Raw genomic sequence first — 18,767 nt, forward strand, 5'->3', positions numbered from 1 at the left:
AAAATTATCCATCATGAAAATACAATTAGAAAGTTGTATTTTGGAATTTTTGGATATTTCTGCTTCTTTGCCAAGACATGCAAGTTGCATATTTATATTTACAAGATATGTATATGATTTGCATATTTCTGTTTGTGTGTTTGCATTTATATGGATAGACACATGCTGCTCCTCAGGTACTGCTGTTCCTCTGGGAGTTTCTACACCTTGTGAAATAAACACTTGCTCTTAATGGTGCATATTGCTGCAGGTCACTCACCAAATGCTATTTATTATAATCTGTATTCTGAGTAACTGAAATCCCAGCAGGAATTGATGTCCAAACCCTCCTGCCTGTTTCAGTGAGGAGAATCACAAGCAGGTTCTGAGTAAAGGACTGGCACAGCAGAGTTCTGCCAACTTTTTTTTTGCCAGCCACGAAGACTTTTGTGGGGATACCTGCCAGCGTTTGAAAACTATGAATAGAGACAACTGGAGAGCAAATAAGTGTCTGTCTCATACTTCTGCTGGAATATCCTGGGCTCTGAACCAACTTCTATGCTGAAGTCAAGTGGCATTGCATGGAAAAGAAGCCAGTGCAGACCTTGTGCTTGAATATTTTTAGACAGGGAGTAAAATATAGATTCTTGTCCCTTGTAATCTCTGTGTGCTTTGTAGTGCAGAATAGGAGAGTCCCTTGGTCACCCAGTCACCTCACACCCAAAGTTTACCTGTTTGTCATCACAATCACTTTCAATTGTTGCATTTGCACATTCCACAGAGGGGAATACTGAAAATATTGAGTTGTTTCGAAGCCAGGGAGCTCAGCTGAGCTTTAAGTAGCCTCTGCACCACTCCAGTTCATAGCACCAGAACTATGAGAAGCTTTCTACTGAGAGCCAGTTTTGCTTTAAGTTGGGGCATTAGGGATAACTGTATTTATGTCTTGGACATCAAAGATTCACAACTCTTCATCTTTTGGTTCTCCATATGTGAATTTCAGGAAAATACTTTTGTGAACAGCACAGCTGACAGAATGTGGCTATTTTAAAGTGTTTGTGTCTCAGATTAAGTAAAAATAGTTCTTTATATACCTGATTGTCTCCTCCCTAATTGGGAGAGTTAGGCCACCCTAAAAGCAAAGCTGCAGCAGTGTTCCATGACAGAAACTATGGCAAAGTGGTAAAGTACAGTATGAGGTTTGCTACCAAATTCCAATAAAATACACTCCTTCTTTTAAATGTAACCAGCTTTTTAGCCTTTCCTGAGTCCTACTGTCAGAATCCATGGTTATTCAAACCTTGTGTGGGAGGCTGGAGAAAATATTTGCAAGTTAAGGCATATCAGACTGCAGGCTGCTGTAGTTTCCATGTGCTGTGGGATGGCTTTTGACTGCGTGGATTTTTGAGTGCAGAAATTGTGTACAATTTTGTAAAAGGCTCTTCCATGTGCAGTGCGATGGCAGGACACATCCTGCAGTCATTTAAAAGCTGCCACAGCCCTGATAGCTCTGTCAGGATGAGAAATGTCATTTTGGAACTTTAGTGGGGGAGAGACATGGTGCTGCCCACAGATAATTGTCTTGTATTAACTCCAGCAAAACACTGTTAAGTGAAAAAAATACCCAAAAAATGTAGGAATAATCGTGAATGAAGTCCAAACTGAACAGCTTCTGGCTGGTGCAGCTGCAGAGTGTGTGACCTCCCCAGGGTTTGATAGGGAAAAGTTGCCATGGGGATGGTGCAGCATTGTTTGCGGCTGACTTCAGCTTTTATTGTTGTGCTCTGATTACAGCTTTTGTCTTGCTGTGAAGTAGGGTTGTTACATGCCAGCTTGAAACAAAGATGCATTTACAGGCAGCGGTGGAGTTCAAATGATTTCCATAATTAGAGATATCACTGCTTTAAGCAAGGAAAAAAAAAAATCTGTGTTGCTATTTCAGAAAACACAAAGTTTTTCAGTATAAAATTAATATCTGCTTAGAAAAGAAGTAACTTCCTGGTAAAACTGGTTAAACATCATTTGGTGAAATTGTTATTTGCTGCTCAGACTGATGGCAAAAGACTCTGAGGCAGCACCTGAGCCTCCAGGTGAACACAGTTCAGCTGTGGGGTACACAGACCTCGAGTTTTGTGCCACGTTAGCAAAGAATACACAGACATATATCAACAGCTTGATTTACTACATCCTTAAAGCTTGTTAGCTCCAGGATGTCCTTGAGTAAGGGAAGCCAGCTGTGCTGTGTTCTGCTGCCTCATGTTCAATCTGCCCTCAGCCAGCACCCCGGTCCTTTGCCAGGGCCTTACTCTCCAGCGTCAGTCCAGAACCTGTCCACACATCCAGGGCTGGTCTATCCCAGGTGCAGAACCTGGCACTTGGCCTGTTAGACATCATGTGGCTGGTGAGTGGCAGTTCATAGATTTATAGATCACAAATCAGTTTGGGTTGGAAGGGACTCAAAGCCCACCCAGTGCCACGCCAGCCATGAATAGCGATGCCTTCCACTATCCCAGGCTGCTCTGCCCTGTCCAGCCTGGCCTTGGACACTTCCAAGGATGGGGCAGCCACAGCTTCTCCGGGCCAGGGCCTTCCCCACGCTCCGAGAGAAGAATTTCTCGACAATATACAACATTTTCCTCCCTGCTGTGGCCTCTCCATCAAACACGCGATTAAACCCTCAGTAATTGAACTACAATTCCCATCATGCCTCACAGAGCCGCCCCTGCCCGCACCCCCCCCACGCCGCACTACATGTCCCAGCAGGCCGCGGGGCTGCGCGGGTGGTAGCGCGGTGGCGCACGCGCAGTGCGGTGCAGGCGGCGCGGACGGAGGCGGCGGGAGCAGCCCGTTCCCGGTGCGGGGCGCGTGAGCGGGGCCGGGAGCGGGCCCGGGGAGCGCCCGGCTCTCCTCACGGGGCTCCCGCACTGCCACCACTCCAGTAAGTGCCTCGGCCCGGGGCGGGGCTCGTCCCGCCCCGGGTGATGCCCTTCCTTCCGCGCCTGCCCGGTGTGTGACCGCGCAGGGCACTGTCCTGCTGCCTCTCCCTCCTTTTTTCCTTTCCGCTTTCCCTGGAAGTCGCTCGGCGGCGCGGGGGCTCTGCCCGCGGGGCCGGCGCGGTGCGGGCTGCCCCGGTGGCGCGGGCAGGGCGCTGTCACGGCCCCGGAGGTAAGAGGAGCGGTGATCTCATTGCTCGTCACGGTCTGCTCGGCTCCGCCGCTCGGCTGTGCGGGCACGCCGGGCTGCAGCGATGCTATCGGGCAGAGCCCGCAGCCGGGGTGCGGGGGGGCTCCCGGGCCGCCCCCTCGGCTCGCTGCGCCTCCGGGAGCCCCAGCAGAGCTCGGGGGGCTGCGGCAGGCAGCGGGCAGTGCCCGGCTTGGCTTTGGCTTTGGAGAGGGATGTGCGGGGAGGCTCTTGGCACGCTCCGAGCCGTGGTCTGGCTTAGCTGTAACCGGGGCTGAGCCGAAGTGTCTTTAAATGGATAACTTGGCTATAAATGAATGTTAAACTGTAACCACTGTTGGTATATGCGCGGTTTTTATCACCTGTAAAATTCCAGATAGGCATTTGACATGCTGCTGAACTTAACACGGACTTAAATTCTGTATGTGCTGTGCAGACTGAGATTCTCTATGAGCTGTGCAAACTGAAAATCTGTATGTGTTGAGCACACTTAAATTCTATACGTGTCGTGCAGCTCCCTTCGGAGGATCTAATGCGTGACCTTCGTAAAAGGCATTATGTTGTTGCATCAAATGTTTGCAGAGTAGCATGGAGAAGACAGCAGTTTTCTCTTTGGCAGGCTGGTGCTTTGGGGCCTTCTGTAAGAAAAATGTCTGATTTTCACTAAGCAGTGTGTGGTGTTTATAATTGAACAGAATAGTTATTTGTTACACTGAGCTCCTGAATTAGGCATCAGCAGAGTGATGTGACCTGAGTAAAGCTGAGAGGTAGAATCTTTTAAAAATTTTTTCAGATTCTTAAGCGGTCCATCTCTCCATGCTTCACCTTCTTCTCAAAGCCGAGTACTTTTAAAGAGACTACTAGGCATAGAACAAGCTGAACAGCATCAACTTCTTTGATGCCTTCTGACAAATTCCTTGCTTTCCTGACAGAGGCTGTAATGGCTATAAAGATGAATTTTCTCTGTTCCTTACCCAGTCCCATACATGACCCTGCAGGACAGAGCCATATTTGCTCCTAAAATTTTGGGCCCTATGATATGATGTGTGAGGAGTGGCTTCTCACTGTTGGAACCAAGGCAGCAGGATTTTTTTGGCTTTTGTTTTGTTGTTTTGTTTTTATTTTTATATTTGGGCTGTATTCATTTTGATGCAGCACAAGCACAATCCTAAGTGAGCTGGAAGTGTGTGTGGTTACTTTGAGTGGTTGCTCTCTCATGAGTTACCTTGCCTTATGGAACAGTGAACTTGTATTTGAGGTCCATTCAGTCTTGTTTCCTCCTACTTGTTATTTTTAGTTGAGAGAGTCAGAGCAATAACAATACATGAAGCTGTCAGGTTTGTGAAGCACAGAAGTGTGGAAGTGCAGTTTTCCCCTTTGTCACATGAGGAAGTGTTCAAAGTGGGCTGAAATCTCTTTGTGGTAGGGAGAGATGCTAGGCCTGGCTGATATTTGGAGGAGAATCTTTTAATTTAGGGATAGATAAGCACTGAGGCAGAAATTGATAATTCAAGAAATAATACCTGGGGGTTTGATGTTTCCTGGGTATCACTGAATGCTACACTGCTGCAGTCAGCTTTGCATAAAATACAAACCTTTGTGTGACTCACTGAGTTCTATCTGCATTTATCAAGCATTGTGATTTGATTTTATGAGTGTAGAACATTTAATTCCAAATTCACGAATTCTAAAGGCATCTCTTTTCTTGAGCTAATTCTCTGCTTTAAAACTACATTTGGCCTCATGTTCCATTGCATAGCTCTGCATTTCAAGGGTGAAATTAAAGCAGATGATGTTCAGTGGGTCACTGGCAGGTGTAGTGCAGTGCTGAGATGTTTCAGAGGAGCAGATGCTTTCATACAAATCAGAGAATAGGCAAAGAAGAATCATTATATATAAAGAAAATAGTATAAAAAGTATAAAGAAAATAGTATAAAAAGTATAAAGAAAATAGTATAAAAAGTATAAAGAAAATAGGCAGGCAGCATCTTCATGCTTTCCCTCCTCCTCCTCCTCCTCTCTCCTTCTGTATTTATTTTTCCTCAGGAGTAGTAGCTGAGTGACAGAAGACAGACACACACACGGGGAATACAGAAGGCATGTGCAGGAGGAAGAGACCTGAATGCAGGAAAAGGCATTTTCTGCAGGTAGCTGGGGCTTTTTCCAGAAGGTAGCAGAGCTATCTCAGCTCAAATAAAGGCTGACAGCATGTCAGAGAGTTGGTGTAGAAGAGAGGAAGTGCAGAAATCTGTTTTTATTGACTGTAACAGATTAGAAAGAACTTGAGGACATTACTGAAATGAGAACAGGTCTCTGCTTGTAACACAGTCTCCAGTGCAGGGTTGGATGTAGCCCAAACTGCCAGGCCTGCAAAATTCTTAATCTATTTTAGTAGATTTAGAATTCCATCGATGTCTTTATTACTGACTGTTCCTGGTTATTTAAGCTGACAGTTATCATGGTAAATGCAGTTCCTCCAAAGTGCAGCAAACCAGCAGTGTTGGGGAGTCAGTACATGTTCTAATGTGAATTTTCCTTGCATGCTCTGCTGTGCTTTTTGCATGTATCCAGCTCTGCATCAGTGTTTAGATAAACAATAGCTTGTGATATGAGAGCATTTATCTGTCTTGCAAGATGGGTTTTGGCAGGTTTCTTTCTTTTCACTGATAATTATGAAGAATAGGAATGGTCTTAGAAAATACTTACTGGGGTTTGCAGCCAAGTGGACCTTTGTGCAGTTGTATAATTGCATGAAAATACAGAATAGTAAGTTATTTCAGTGCCAAAATGGAAATTTAGGTAACTGGCTTTAGCATAAAACAATTTTCACAGCATGGAACAAGTGCTTAAGAATTCATCAGGAAATTATATAAAGAAACACAAAAGTCAGTGCATATATTCTTTTGGTTTTGAAACTAAAGGCAATGGGACAAGGCTAGAAGCATTGCTGTCAATGATTTATAAAATTATATAATAAACCTAAATATCATAATCCTAGTGAGCTTATTTGAAGTATGAAAATAATGTAACAGCTTTAAAAAAGTCACCTGCTGAAGAGCTCTGAGTGACAAGAATGGTTCAGGTTTTGAAGTTACACTTCAATGCAGAGAATCACTGAAATGAAATGGAATGGAGGGATGTGGCTGAGCTGCTTCAATTTTTTTTTCTGCTCTTACACTGATCTTTCAAATTAGGACTTTGAAAATATATAGGTCTAAGGTCAGCTTGATGCATGCTGTACCCTAACAGTGAGAAGTATTTAGGTATGTGTTGGTATAGGGCTCAGTTCTATAAATACCACTTTCCTCTCAGTGCTAGGTAAAGCAGCAGGGTTTTGTTGCTGTTGAGGAAGGAAGCTGGTTCATTGTCTCAGCACTAAGCAGCATTTTCTCCCTCCAGGGACTTGCAGAAGCATCTAGAATGTGTAGGTGTTTCTTTAATCTTGGAGAAGGAACTTATTAAGCTTTCTGGTGCAGAACTGTATGAGCCACTTACTCTTAACAGATGTTATCTGCACAAGTAGGGAGTTGCAGGTCTGGTAGACATTTGTGGCATTCAACAGTTTAAACAGTTTTCAGGTTTGAACATATGCCTTTGCCTTAAAATCTGAATAGTTTCTGGTATTTTATGTAGAAGAAAGGTGGTTCAGTAGTGAGGTTGCTGCTCTGGGACTTGGGAAACAGGTTCAGCTCACTGTTTTGCCAAAAAGCTTCCTGTGTGGCCTGGGACAAGCTGCTGCTGTGTCCCTCCATTCTCATGCTGAGAGTGCTCAGCAGCAGCAGCAGCAGCTCTGCATCACAGGAGTGGTCAGGGCAAGTCAGGCTGGATGTGGCCAGGGGAGCTCCCTAGTGCTGGGAGGCAGAGGCTGAAGACACTGCCCAAGATAAAAAACAAGGGTAACCTCCAGGCAGGAGGAGGAAAACCAGAAAAATGCAGTGAAAAAAAAGGTTTTGACAGGAAATCTCTGGTGTCACTTAGAGAAAGCAAGTCCTTAAAACTTTAAGGAGCACTGCATGGCCTTGTTTGTTTAACAGAATTTTAAAACAATGCTTAAAATACCCACACAAACATGTAAATCTTTTATGTTATGGTTCTGCCACACAGGGGACAGTAGCAAAGCTCTCTCTGTTCCTTTGTTGGCTGTTCTCTTCTTTAAGATGCTTTTAATTCTAGCTAGCCATTGCATCCAGATGTTTTGGATATCAATTTAGCTCATTTTTTCTGCTGGCATGGTAAGCAGAATCTCTTAAATTTGGCCTGATTTACTGACTTTTCATGTGAAAGAGGTTGAGCTTTTCTGCCTCTCCACTCCCCCAAAGGGAAAAAGAATTTGCAGCCGCCTCTAGTGAGCAGTGTCTTTATTACTGTTACAGAGTTAAAAGTATTTTGAATTTAAAATCTTTCTGGTGAAAATAGGGCACTGTCATTGCTATAAATTGAAAATGTAGACTAGACAGCAATTACCAAGCTTTGCAAACATGTTTTTGTTGTTGAGAGTCAACACTCCTAGGAAGAGTCTCTGTATACTGACAGATAGGTGATAAATTAATTCATTTAATATGTAATTGTTTTGATGTGTATGCTCTCCCTGGGTGCTTTGGTACCCACCACATTTACATCCCATGTCCAAGAAAATATGTTGGAACATGTTTCAGACTAGTGACTTAATTAAGTGCTCTTCTGTTAAACACTAAAACAGTTACATGCCAGGTTTGTTGGAAGAGTGAGCAGTCTTCTTAAAACTGCACTTCAAAAGATGTTGTTCAATATGCTGGTTAACTCTTTAGGGAGGCTGAAAATGGCAAATGGGAACTGAGGCTGAGCTAATAATTCAGCTGGCAAGTTATTCCTTTATCTGCTAGACCTGTGTGTGCAGCAGTGCTGGAAGGTTGGGTCACTTAAAGGATGTTAAAAGTGTGTCTGCTGATTCAGGACTTTGGGGTTTGGTTATCTTGATTTTTTTTTTTTTTTTACCATTAACCTTTTTCTTGTGTTTCTTCCTTAAATCAAGTTCACTGTAGATGCTGTAATTTATCTATACTGTCTTCCTACTTTGTGCTGGTGCCCTGATTTTTGGGTGGAGGAGCATGATTCCTTCAGGAGGTCCATTTGCTGCCTTTTTGTGGGAGGCAGCAGTACAGGGTGCTGAAAACCAGGCTGTTGCATGCTCATGGTACATCCAGGATTTCCAGGCTGCTGGGTGTGCACAGGACCTGGGATTCTTCTGGAGTGTTTCCACCTTGCTGTGTGTAGGTCAGACAGCAAGCCCACAAAATGCCAAAAGCCTACTTGGTACTTTTGGGATTATTCTGTGGGTGGAGAGCTGTTATTCTCCCTACACTCCATAACTGAGGTTTTGAGAAACGCCTTTGTCAGTGCAGAGCAGCAGCTGGGCAGTAACTGGTATTTGTGTCATCCCACAAATGAGCAGGAAGGTGAGGCAGAAGGCCACAACCAGGGCTGTACCTGCCATGAGGACAATTCCCTATGCTCAGGGCTTGGTTCCAAGGAGAAAGGCTGCTAGAAATGAATTCTGTGAGAAGTCACAGTGAGTGATATGATTCAAGTGAAGTGGCACTGTGCTACAAACAGAGGAACTTTCACTTTGTGGGGTTTATCTGTGTGTTGGGTGAGACTTCTCTTACATATGCCAGAGTGGGGTTTGATTTTCTTAATTCAAGGTGTATAAAAAAAGGGAGGGGGAGGGCAATGTCCCAAAAACTTGGCCATTTGATGAGTTTAATTTTCCCCTCCCACCTTGGTAAACAGGAGCTGTGCATCTGTAAATGCACATTTGTGTGTCTGTTACATGAGACATGCAAAGCCCTGTTCTTCCTAAAGAGCTTTCACTGCACTTGCACTTACTGAAGAGCTTTGAGATTAGTCCTAATCTCTGGAAATCCTTCTGATATAACTGACAAGTGAGCTGGATTCTGGAGGAAATATCAAATCTTTGCAGTAGAGGGAATTTTGACCCACATGGTGGATTATACAACCTCACGAAATGAACACGGTCTGTACTGTAAATATTAAAATAAATTAGGTGAAAATTAAACAGCAATGATTTTTTCTTTCCCAAAGTTTTAATGTAGATGAACCGTTGCATTTTTCTTTATTCTGCACTTAATTTGTTAAATTAGATCTACAAAATCAAAATTGATAAACAGTTACTTGATTTGCGTGCTCTCATTTCATTACATCCTTTTATATCTGTAAAAGAGGTGAAATCAAATATTCACCTGATAATGTTCTTTTTCATTATTTGATATTGAAATGAACAGAAAAATCAGTTATTTTCAGCCCTTTCTTTAACAGCTTAAGAGTATTCTGTGAAAACTGAAGATATTGCTGATTTCCTAAGCAGCTGGCCTTTCCATTTCTTGCATACTTCCCGGGAAGATATGTGTTTATTTTTACTGCTGAGTTTATACCCAGGATTCTGAGTGAAAAATCAGCAAGACTGGCTCACAAATGGCAAAATTCATTATTCAACCAGCCTCACCTTCTTTTTGTATTGGACTTCTTAAAGCAAATAAACTTCACCAGGAGTTGTAGTTTGATTCAGAGGGGAATTTAAAATAGCTGGGAGTGTGTGGAATTCAAGTGCTTGGAGTGGTTGGCCTGGATGCAGCAGTTATTAGTTTATTATTGAAATTAAACAGGTTTTTTTTTTAATGACTAACTAGTAATAAGTAATCCTAATAAGTAATGTGGTTTTTTCCTGCTTAATTTTTAATTTGTTTTGGTTGTTGTGAATGGACATTTTCTATAGACTGAGCATGTAAGCATCTTCAAGAACAAGGACCTGATTTTCATATTTGGAGTTTTGGAGGTGGCATTTATTTAAAATTTTGAAAAGACTGATAAAAAAAAAAAATTGTAAATATGAATCAACTCTGAACATGCATTTTTAAGGATTTTAACTAGTATGTAACTGAAATTATTTAGCATTTAAAAACTTGTTTTGAGTCTTGTGTGAGAGATAAGTCAAAGTGAATTAGAGTAACTATATTTTGTTTTCTTTTATTGTATTTTCTCGAGTGCTTCTACAGGAGTTACAGTAGCTTGGATTGAGGGTAAAGACCAATGGCCCTCACTGGAGAGATGCTCAATGGTAATTGGCAAGCCATTGGTATCTTTCGCTGTGTTTGGATCAGCCTGCAAGCCTGGGAGGGCTTCTTTTAGCAGTTGTTTCCATGCTGATTCCCATAATTTGAATTCTGTAGAGGTCGTGAGGCATGAGAAATTGTTTTAAATCATGTGGGACTATTACAGTCCTACTCAGTTCAGAATTTAAAAGGCCACGGAAATATGGACTGTGTGGGCCATACTCTTTATGAGTTTTACAGATTTCCTTAATCAATTGTTGTCCAAAAGAGCTCCAACTAGCAGTTGGGGCTGCTCCCCCTTGTGCTGCAGGCTGATACATAACAGGAGCGAATGACAAAGTGGGACCTTGAATTGGGTTTGCAGTTTCCTGCCCTGTATCACTTGAATCGGAAGCATTGGGAACACCGATACAGCTGTAGGGAGAAGCAGTGGGCGTGCCCCCACCGTGGGAACCTGGGGAGGGGGCGGAGACAGGGGGCTGGCAGGGGGTGGGGACACCTGGTGACATCACCTCGGTGACGCCCCCTGGGAGGAGTAGAGGGGCGGAGGTGAGGGTACAGCAGGTAAGGGGCAGGGAGGGAAGGTGTCACGAGGAGCAGGAGGGGAGGGGGATGGGGGAGGAATTTTGGGATACTTAGGAGGATCTTGGGAAGAAAACGACCAGGTATGGGAAGGTGGCATCCTCCATCTTGTGGACCCCCTAGGGACTGGGGGCCGTTTTGGGGATCACTGCTCTCCGAAAAGCTAACACGTGCTTTGGGACTCAGAGCAGGGGACGCAGGGTTTTGAGAGAAATTCCACGCAGTCTGGCCAGGACTTTGTGGAGAGAGGGAGTTAGGCATTTTACTAAGTTTAGGGATAAGAGGTTTAGAAGTGGGAGGGGGAGAGACAGGGAGAGCAGAGGTACATTGCTTGTATTTTGGCTTTTTCTCCAATTCCTTCTGTTTGAGCAAGGCTGTTTGAACTTGTAAATTCCAGAACACAAATTTAGCTGAAGATATATCTCCAGACTGCCCCAAGGTTATCAATTCATTTCTTACTTTATCCCAAAAATGAATATCATGGACTTCTTCAGGAGAAATCTGTGGGAAGTGTAGAAAAAGCCACCTTATAAACGGTTTCAATTTTCCTTTAGAGAATTTAATGTTACCACTGACTAAAATTCCAGCAAAATGATAATACACTCCTTTTTGTGCTGTGCTTTAATTTGAGCCCATTTTAGATGTAAAAGGCACAATACACAAAGTCCCGTCGAGCGAAAACAAAGCCAAATCAACTACTGATTTCTAAAAATACTACAGATCAGAAGCGATAACGAGCAGATGTTAGCCTTTCACAATGCAGCTGCCTACACTGCTTTTAAAATTACCGCGGCAGCAGCACTGAATCAGGACTCGCCCTGCTGTCGTGGAGGATAGACAAAGCCTCCCCCGCCGCCTCCACGTGGCGAAGCCGAAACTGGGGCGGCCCCACGCCGCGTGTAGAGAGCTGAGAAAGCACGTGCTGTGCTGCGAGCCACCCCCGCACACCGAGAGAGAGCAGCCTCCCCCGGTGCAGTGTGTCGAGAGCTCCCCGGCACCGCACCGAGAGAGAGCACCCCCCCCGCCGTGCCAAGAGAGAGCAGCCTCCCCCCACGCCACACCGAGAGAGAGCAGCCTGCCCCCCACACCACGGGCAGAGAGCTCTCCCGCACCACACCGGGAGAGAGCAGCCTCTCCCTGTGCCAAGAGAGCCGGAAACGCCGCGGTGCCGAGCCAGGGAGAGGGAGAGGTCTCCCGCTCCTCCACTGGCGCCGCGAATTACAGAAGCGGCAAAAACACGCCGTAGTGAGCTACGTCTAACAGGATAGCGCTCCCGCTCTGCCGGGCTGCACGGCCTAAGTGCAAAAGCAAAAAGGAACAGTTCTCACGGCAGAGACTGTTTTAAAAGAACAGTTTTCACGGCAGAGACTGTTTTAAAAGGAACAGTTTTCACGGCAGAGACTGTTTTAAAAGGAACAGTTTTCACGGCAGAGACTGTTTTAAAAGGAACAGTTCTCACGGCAGAGACTGTTTTAAAAGGAACAGTTTTCACGGCAGAGACTGTTTTAAAAGGAACAGTTTTCACGGCAGAGACTGTTTTAAAAGGAACAGTTTTCACGGCAGAGACTGTTTTAAAAGGAGCAGTTCTCACGGCAGAGACTGTTTTAAAAGGAACAGTTTTCACGGCAGAGACTGTTTTAAAAGAACAGTTTTCACGGCAGAGACTGTTTTAAAAGAACAGTTCTCACGGCAGAGACTGTTTTAAAAGGAACAGTTTTCACGGCAGAGACTGTTTTAAAAGGAACAGTTCTCACGGCAGAGACTGTTTTAAAGGGAACAGTTTTCACGGCAGAGACTGTTTTAAAGGGAACAGTTCTCACGGCAGAGACTGTTTTAAAAGGAACAGTTTTCACGGCAGAGACTGTTTTAAAAGGAACAGTTCTCACGGCAGAGACTGTTTTAAAGGGAACAGTTCTCACGGCAGAGACTGTTTTAAAGGGAACAGTTTTCACGGCAGAGACTGTTTTGAAAGGAACAGTTTTCACGGCAGAGACTGTTTTTTGAGGTTCTACTCCCTCTAAAGAGCAGAAATACTCACCAAAATCGAAGTTGTTGCTGGCAAGGTCAGGCAGGATGTCTCTTCACCGGAACAGGACCCCCACAGGCAGGAGGGTGCTACTCTATTTTCCCCTGGAAAATTGCTCACTAGAAAGGAGCTGCATTTTACAGGGGCACCGAGCAGTCCTCAAGACTTCTTGTGGGTTTCGTCCCAAAGTCTCTACTGAGAGCAATGCAGCCAAAGCTCGTCGAGTGGGTGCTTGGCTGCCTTGAAGCTTTTCCGAGGTTCTGAGATTACTTCTTGGGGCTGCAGGTTCGATCAGCATCACGTTTGGGTGCCAAATATTAGAATAAAAATCCCAATATTGCAGAGTGGAGCGTGCCTGGGCTCATCCGGCCTTGGTGCACTGAACCAAAGGTATCAGCTGTGGTTTTTCACCTCAGAGATGCCTTTAGCTGGCTGGCAGTTAGGCACTCAGAATGAGTCCAAGCAAAGTAGAAACTCAGTTTACCTCTAGTGGAAAAGGTTCAGGCGATGGTGAAGAGAAAGGGCGGATTCCGCCAGAGGGTTAAATCCAAAGTTTATTCCAGGGTGACACAGTTCTGAATCTCGGTAACAACTCCAACAGAATGCCGACCACATGGTTCCAGTGCCTTTTAAGCCCACAGGGAGGGGGGAGGGAGAAGATATGTGAGCCACCAGCCAGGTGGGAGGGAGAGGGTCTCAGGGGACAATGACACCTGGACACGCCAATGACCCCAGGTCTGAGAAGCATCTTTTGAACTTCTGCCAATCACACAACGCCCTTGCTGGAGTGTGGAACTTGACAGACAGCACTTAGAGGGCAAGGGGGCAGAGGGAAGGGAAAGAAGAAGTTGGCACAATATCCTACCCCTATATCCTGAGGGACAGGGTATAGCTTCACACCACAACAGTATTTATCTCTGGTTATATCTCATTTTGAGTAACTATATTATCCAGAGGCTTAATATAAAGTGATGAAAATTACATCTGACTGTTGTAAAGACTTGGTGTTATTGAACACATTCTGTCACTGTCTTTCAACTTTGTTATTTTACTTCATTGCCTTGTAAGCTGGTTACTCATAAGTTATCTCATAACTTATCACTCATAAGTTATTAATGGATTAATTTCAAGAGTATTTTTTATAACGGCCTTGTTGCACAGGATGCTTCCTTTTATTTGTGTTATCTCAATGCATTTAGAGGGACAATTATAATAATTGTTTTAGCTGGACAAAAACCATTAATAGGTGAGGTTGGGGTTTTTTGCTGTTGTTTTGACTTAAAAGATCAGTGATAGAGAGGAGTTTTGCATCCTGTGCAGTGCATTTCCTCATTCCATCATATCCCAAAGCCTTTGGCTGCTATTGCAAATACCTTAAAATGGAGGAAAATAGTTCAGAACAGGAAACATCACTTAGAGAAATTTCTGCAGAAATTTTTGAGGAAGTACCAGTCTGTTTCATCGTGAAACTTGTAGATCAGTATTTGAAATAGGCCAGGGAATGATGGATTCAAATAACTCCAGAATGTTTTCCATAGAACTCCAGATTTCCCTTAGAACCCACTGATTTTTTTTCCTGAGGTGAAAGTAACATTAGAGGATAGTATTGAATAAAATGAATCATTTGACTTGCTGAGGTGCACTGGAAGACATGGGAGTGGTTGGCTTAGCCTGATTTAACAAGTGTTCCTGGAAAACAGCAGCTCAGCATTTTGAGCACAGAATCACCACTGGGTAAGACTGAAGTTCAAGATAAAGCTGCTGGTTTTGTTAGATGATTCATCACTGCAACCATGATTTTTCTATATTGTGGTCTGCTTGGAAGTTGGATTAAGTGCTGGGGGAGGGATGTATCTTTTGACATTCCTCATAGTTTGGTCAGGGATAGGAGAGGTCAATGCCACTTGTGCTAAAGGTTTTTTAATTTGGAAAATTTATTTCTGCTTAGGATTTTTTTTTTCCAGTTGAATACTGGATTTTTGCAGCTCCTTTTTCTTTCTTTTTGACTACTTTAGAATGGGAATCTGAATTTGGGGGGTAGTGTATCCTGAAGACTTCCAGATCTGTGTCTGGAGGCTATGCCCTCCAGGACAAAAATGAGGCAGTAGAGGATCTTTGGGTAATTGAAACACTGGGCTTGTAATTTTAAATGCATCAATCCTGAATAATCTTTTGTTGTCAAAAGAATTGCAGCCAAGTCAGTTCTCCAGCTCCTGGCTTAGTTGTTTGTGGGGGTTTTTTGTTATGTTTTTGGTACTTTGGGAGCTGTATGAAAGGTGAGAAGGGATTTACAGTATTGTCTCATAGCAGAAGTTTTCTCTCTGGTGGGCTGCCTGTGCTGGAAGCTTTTCAAGGAAATAAAAAGAGGTTGGAACTACTGTCTCTGGAAGATTTGTGACTTGTTTTCAGCGGCTGCTCTGAGCTGCCTGTGTTAGGGTTGGAATTTCCCCCTCCCCGCTCCCTTTCCTTGTCCTGGATGTACACGAGAAGGAAAGCTTTCACTGCAGTGTTCTTCAGGGGATAAGGAGGACTCATCCCTTCCCCTGGGGAGGCACTAAATGGTCAGTAAAAGAGGTGACCAGCTGGAGAGCAGCTGATTTACAGCAGGAAGCTGAGAGTAATTGCCTAGGCAAAAGCCAGGAGCCCTCACTAATGAAGCTGTCCCTGGAACTGCAGGAAAGACTGGAGATCGCTGGGGATGCTGCTTTACCTTCCCTTTGTGCTGCTGGAGCTGCTGTAAACAGCAGAGCTTAAAAAGGGAGCTGGGGAGGAGGGGTGGGCATGACTCATGGCATCATTTTATATTTATCAAGTGGAGGTGTATGAATGTTGTTCTTCATTTCATAGAGATGAGTATGTAGGTAATGGATGTTTCTTAATCTTCCTAGCTGATAGAAAAAGAGCCCCAAAGTCATCTCCTGGGGTGGGTTAAATCCAAAGTTCCAAATGTTGAAGAGCAGGAAGTAGAGCTGTTCATCTAAATTAAAGAAATAAAAATAATAAAATATTACCCAAAATAATGAAATAAAAGTAATAAAATACGACCCAAAGCTTGGGGAAAAGGCATGTAAAATAAAGAGATATTAAATGCCCTTCTTGTATTTCTTAATCAAGCTCTTAGTGCAAAGCCTAATGCATGGTCCTTTTATGAAGACAAAATACCCCTTGCTTTAGTCAGCCAGTGGTCCATGGTTTGTACCTACCTCTGGAAATCAAGTCAAGGGAGAGACAGAGCCATAGAAAAGTTATCTGGCACCTCACTTCAGTCTTGTCTAGACTTTGTACTTGAAGATAGGAAGGCTGCAAGCAATCTGTAATGGAGGTGAACTCAAGAACAGGTGCTGGTGGGGAGCTAAAAATAGGAATTAATGTGGGAGAGTTTGAGCTGTATGTTATAAATGGTGCAAAGGAGATGCTCGTGTGCCTCTGCAGGTCCTGCTTGTGCAGTCATGCATTTACAGTGAGGCTGGGGAAGGTGATCTGGGATTTTTATTTATAGTGGTGCCCAGGAGGCCAGGCAGCCCTCAGTGTGGGATATAAATGTTGGGGAATGTCAGTGTGTGTTGTACCTCAGAGGAAAAGAGCAGGGAGAGGGGAAATCTGAGAGAAGCTGGGCTGGTGAGGTATGGACCTCCTAAATTAGTACCCTGCTGCTGGAAAGAGGGATGTAAGGCTTCAAAAATAAGTGACACCTCCTCTTTGCATTATAACACAGCCCTCCAGGAGAGAATTTCAAGGAGCTGGGAGTTCTTACAGAGTGTTACTATACACCACAAAGTGGGTTTTCAAGAACATCTTTGTTTCTGGAGGATTGTGGCAAGAACCAGGAGGAAATGGGCCACTGGGATGTTTTTCCTGTAGTAGCATAATGTCATTGACCCACATCTCCACTGCAGGCAGGGAAGGCAAAATAAAAGAAGTTGTATGTGGTCTGTAACAGGTTTGATGCCTTCAGCCTTACTGAGAACTCAAAATCTTTTTATAATGCTTGATTCTAGAAGATTTAATGCACTGTTCTGTGCTGCAGGTTCTGCTGCAGAAAATAACTAAGGGTGCATGTAATAATGCTGTAAAATGTAGACTTGGAGATTTTTGTTTCCTAATTGCTTCAAATAATTTAATAGCAAATCTCATCTCTGCAAGACATGATCTGTGTTCTGAAGTAATTTTTAAGTTGAAGTTCTGATGAATTCTTAGGTTGGTGGTTATCCAGCCAGATTTCCTATGCTGAATTAGAGTTCTGCAATTCCTTGTATGAATCTTGGCAATTCCATCAATGCTTTTTGGCTCTGTCCAGAGTTGTCAGGAAGGGGATCATGGTGGTGGCTTTGTCATGTGTTCAGTCCCTTTAGTAACTGGAAGAAAGGCACAAATTGATTTTTTTTTTTTAAATGTGCATTGCAAATTGTGGTTCATTAATGAAGGTTGAATAGAATTGCTATTAATTTACAGGGGAATCTTGCCAAGGTGTAATGGGTGGAAGCAGGCTTTTAAAAATGAAAAACAATTATATGACACTGTGTTAGATTTCAATTTATTATGAACTTAAAAGTTTTTTGGTTTTTTTTTTTGTCTCTTCTTCTTTAAGACCATCAGTCTTGTAGAGGTCTGTAACTCCATGAGGATTTATAAACTAATTTGAGGAAAACAGCAGTTAGACAATTAACATTTTTGCATTAGTGTTACTTTATGGTGTATTTTCATTAGAGCATAGAGTAGGTGCAAATAGTATCATTTTGTAGGCTAGAAATTAGCTAGTAGTATTTGAAGTAGAGAATCTTTATTAATTTATGTTTGGGTTTTTTTTTTTTTTTCTTCTGTCAGAATTAGTTTACTGACAAATAAGAAAAAGCTTCTGAGTTTTGTTTTTTTGCCCTGGAAAAAAAATTTCAAGTATTGAAGTAGTTCAACTTTAGCTAATTGTATGTTTATAATGGAGCATTATGAGCATCCTCCTTTCATTTTCCTTGAAAGGTTTTCTGAAACATAGATTCTCTTATGGGGGAAAGTGCTTTGAAAATACAGTTGGTTTTATTCAAGGATTCTTAATCAATCCAGATCTTGTTTGAAAAACAAGTTTTCCTTGTTTCATTTTCTTCACATCTGCAGAGAACACAGCTTTAAGTCTGCTCAGACAGGAAACCAGCCACCAATATTTGCCTTTTTTTTAGGCACTGGACTTTTCAGGGCTTCATAAACTGTTGATATGAAGCCTAAAGGGTGTCCTGGAAATCCTGGATGATTTTGTTGAAGAACCACCTGGTACAAATTAGGGCAATATTGATAAATGACAATTTTTATATTCTTTTAAATGCAAACAAGGTGTGATGCCAAGTTGTGCCAGATTAGAGGTGTAATTTAGAGAACAGCTACCCTTGAGCTTGCCCTCAGTGTTCATAGGGAGATGTTGCTTCAGTGTGTAGTGATCCCAAGAGCCTCAATTGAATTACTGCTGAATGTTTCTTAAAATAATGATATTGTTCTCAGTGCTCAAGTGTTTATTTTTGTGGTCCTTATAAATATAACTTGGTTACAGAACTTGACTTAGATCTGTGATATTTAAATTGTGAGGAGCACACCAAGAAAATTTAGATTACCATAGTAAATTTTCTTACTTTATTGAAGAATAAACCTTTGCATATTTAAACCATTGTTGCTGGTGACTTTTTAAAAACTGCTTCTCAAAGTGATTGAGTCAAAAATTGCCTTGTGTTCTAATTAGTCGTATAAAATGACGGTTGTAAATAGAATTATACATTTCCATGTTTGTATATTGATTTCCCCCCCCATCTCCCCCCACAAAAAAGTGGATATCTGAGTCCCTAAAATAAACACTGATTCTCTCCCCAAAACAACACTTGAAAAACTGTTTCATGTTTTGGAGTGGTGTA

General features: G+C 43.0%; 1 protein-coding gene across 7 annotated transcripts in view; it reads left to right on the plus strand.

Moving 5' to 3' along the window:
* The first annotated feature begins 2,780 nt into the window (after positions 1–2,780).
* The window catches only part of PLEKHA1 (pleckstrin homology domain containing A1), a 35,312-nt gene continuing 19,325 nt past the window's right edge, over positions 2,781–18,767 (plus strand). For 6 of the 7 annotated variants that reach the window (XR_009487231.1, XM_059852117.1, XM_059852114.1 and 3 more), the window contains exon 1: positions 2,781–2,917. The gene's annotated coding sequence lies outside the window, so the exon portion shown is untranslated. Of the gene's footprint in view, positions 2,918–2,995; positions 3,145–18,767 lie in introns of those variants that run through there. The other variant, XM_059852113.1, reaches the window with a different exon arrangement.

The sequence above is a fragment of the Haemorhous mexicanus genome, chromosome 7 (assembly GCF_027477595.1).
Source record: "Haemorhous mexicanus isolate bHaeMex1 chromosome 7, bHaeMex1.pri, whole genome shotgun sequence".
Classification (NCBI taxonomy): domain Eukaryota; kingdom Metazoa; phylum Chordata; class Aves; order Passeriformes; family Fringillidae; genus Haemorhous; species Haemorhous mexicanus.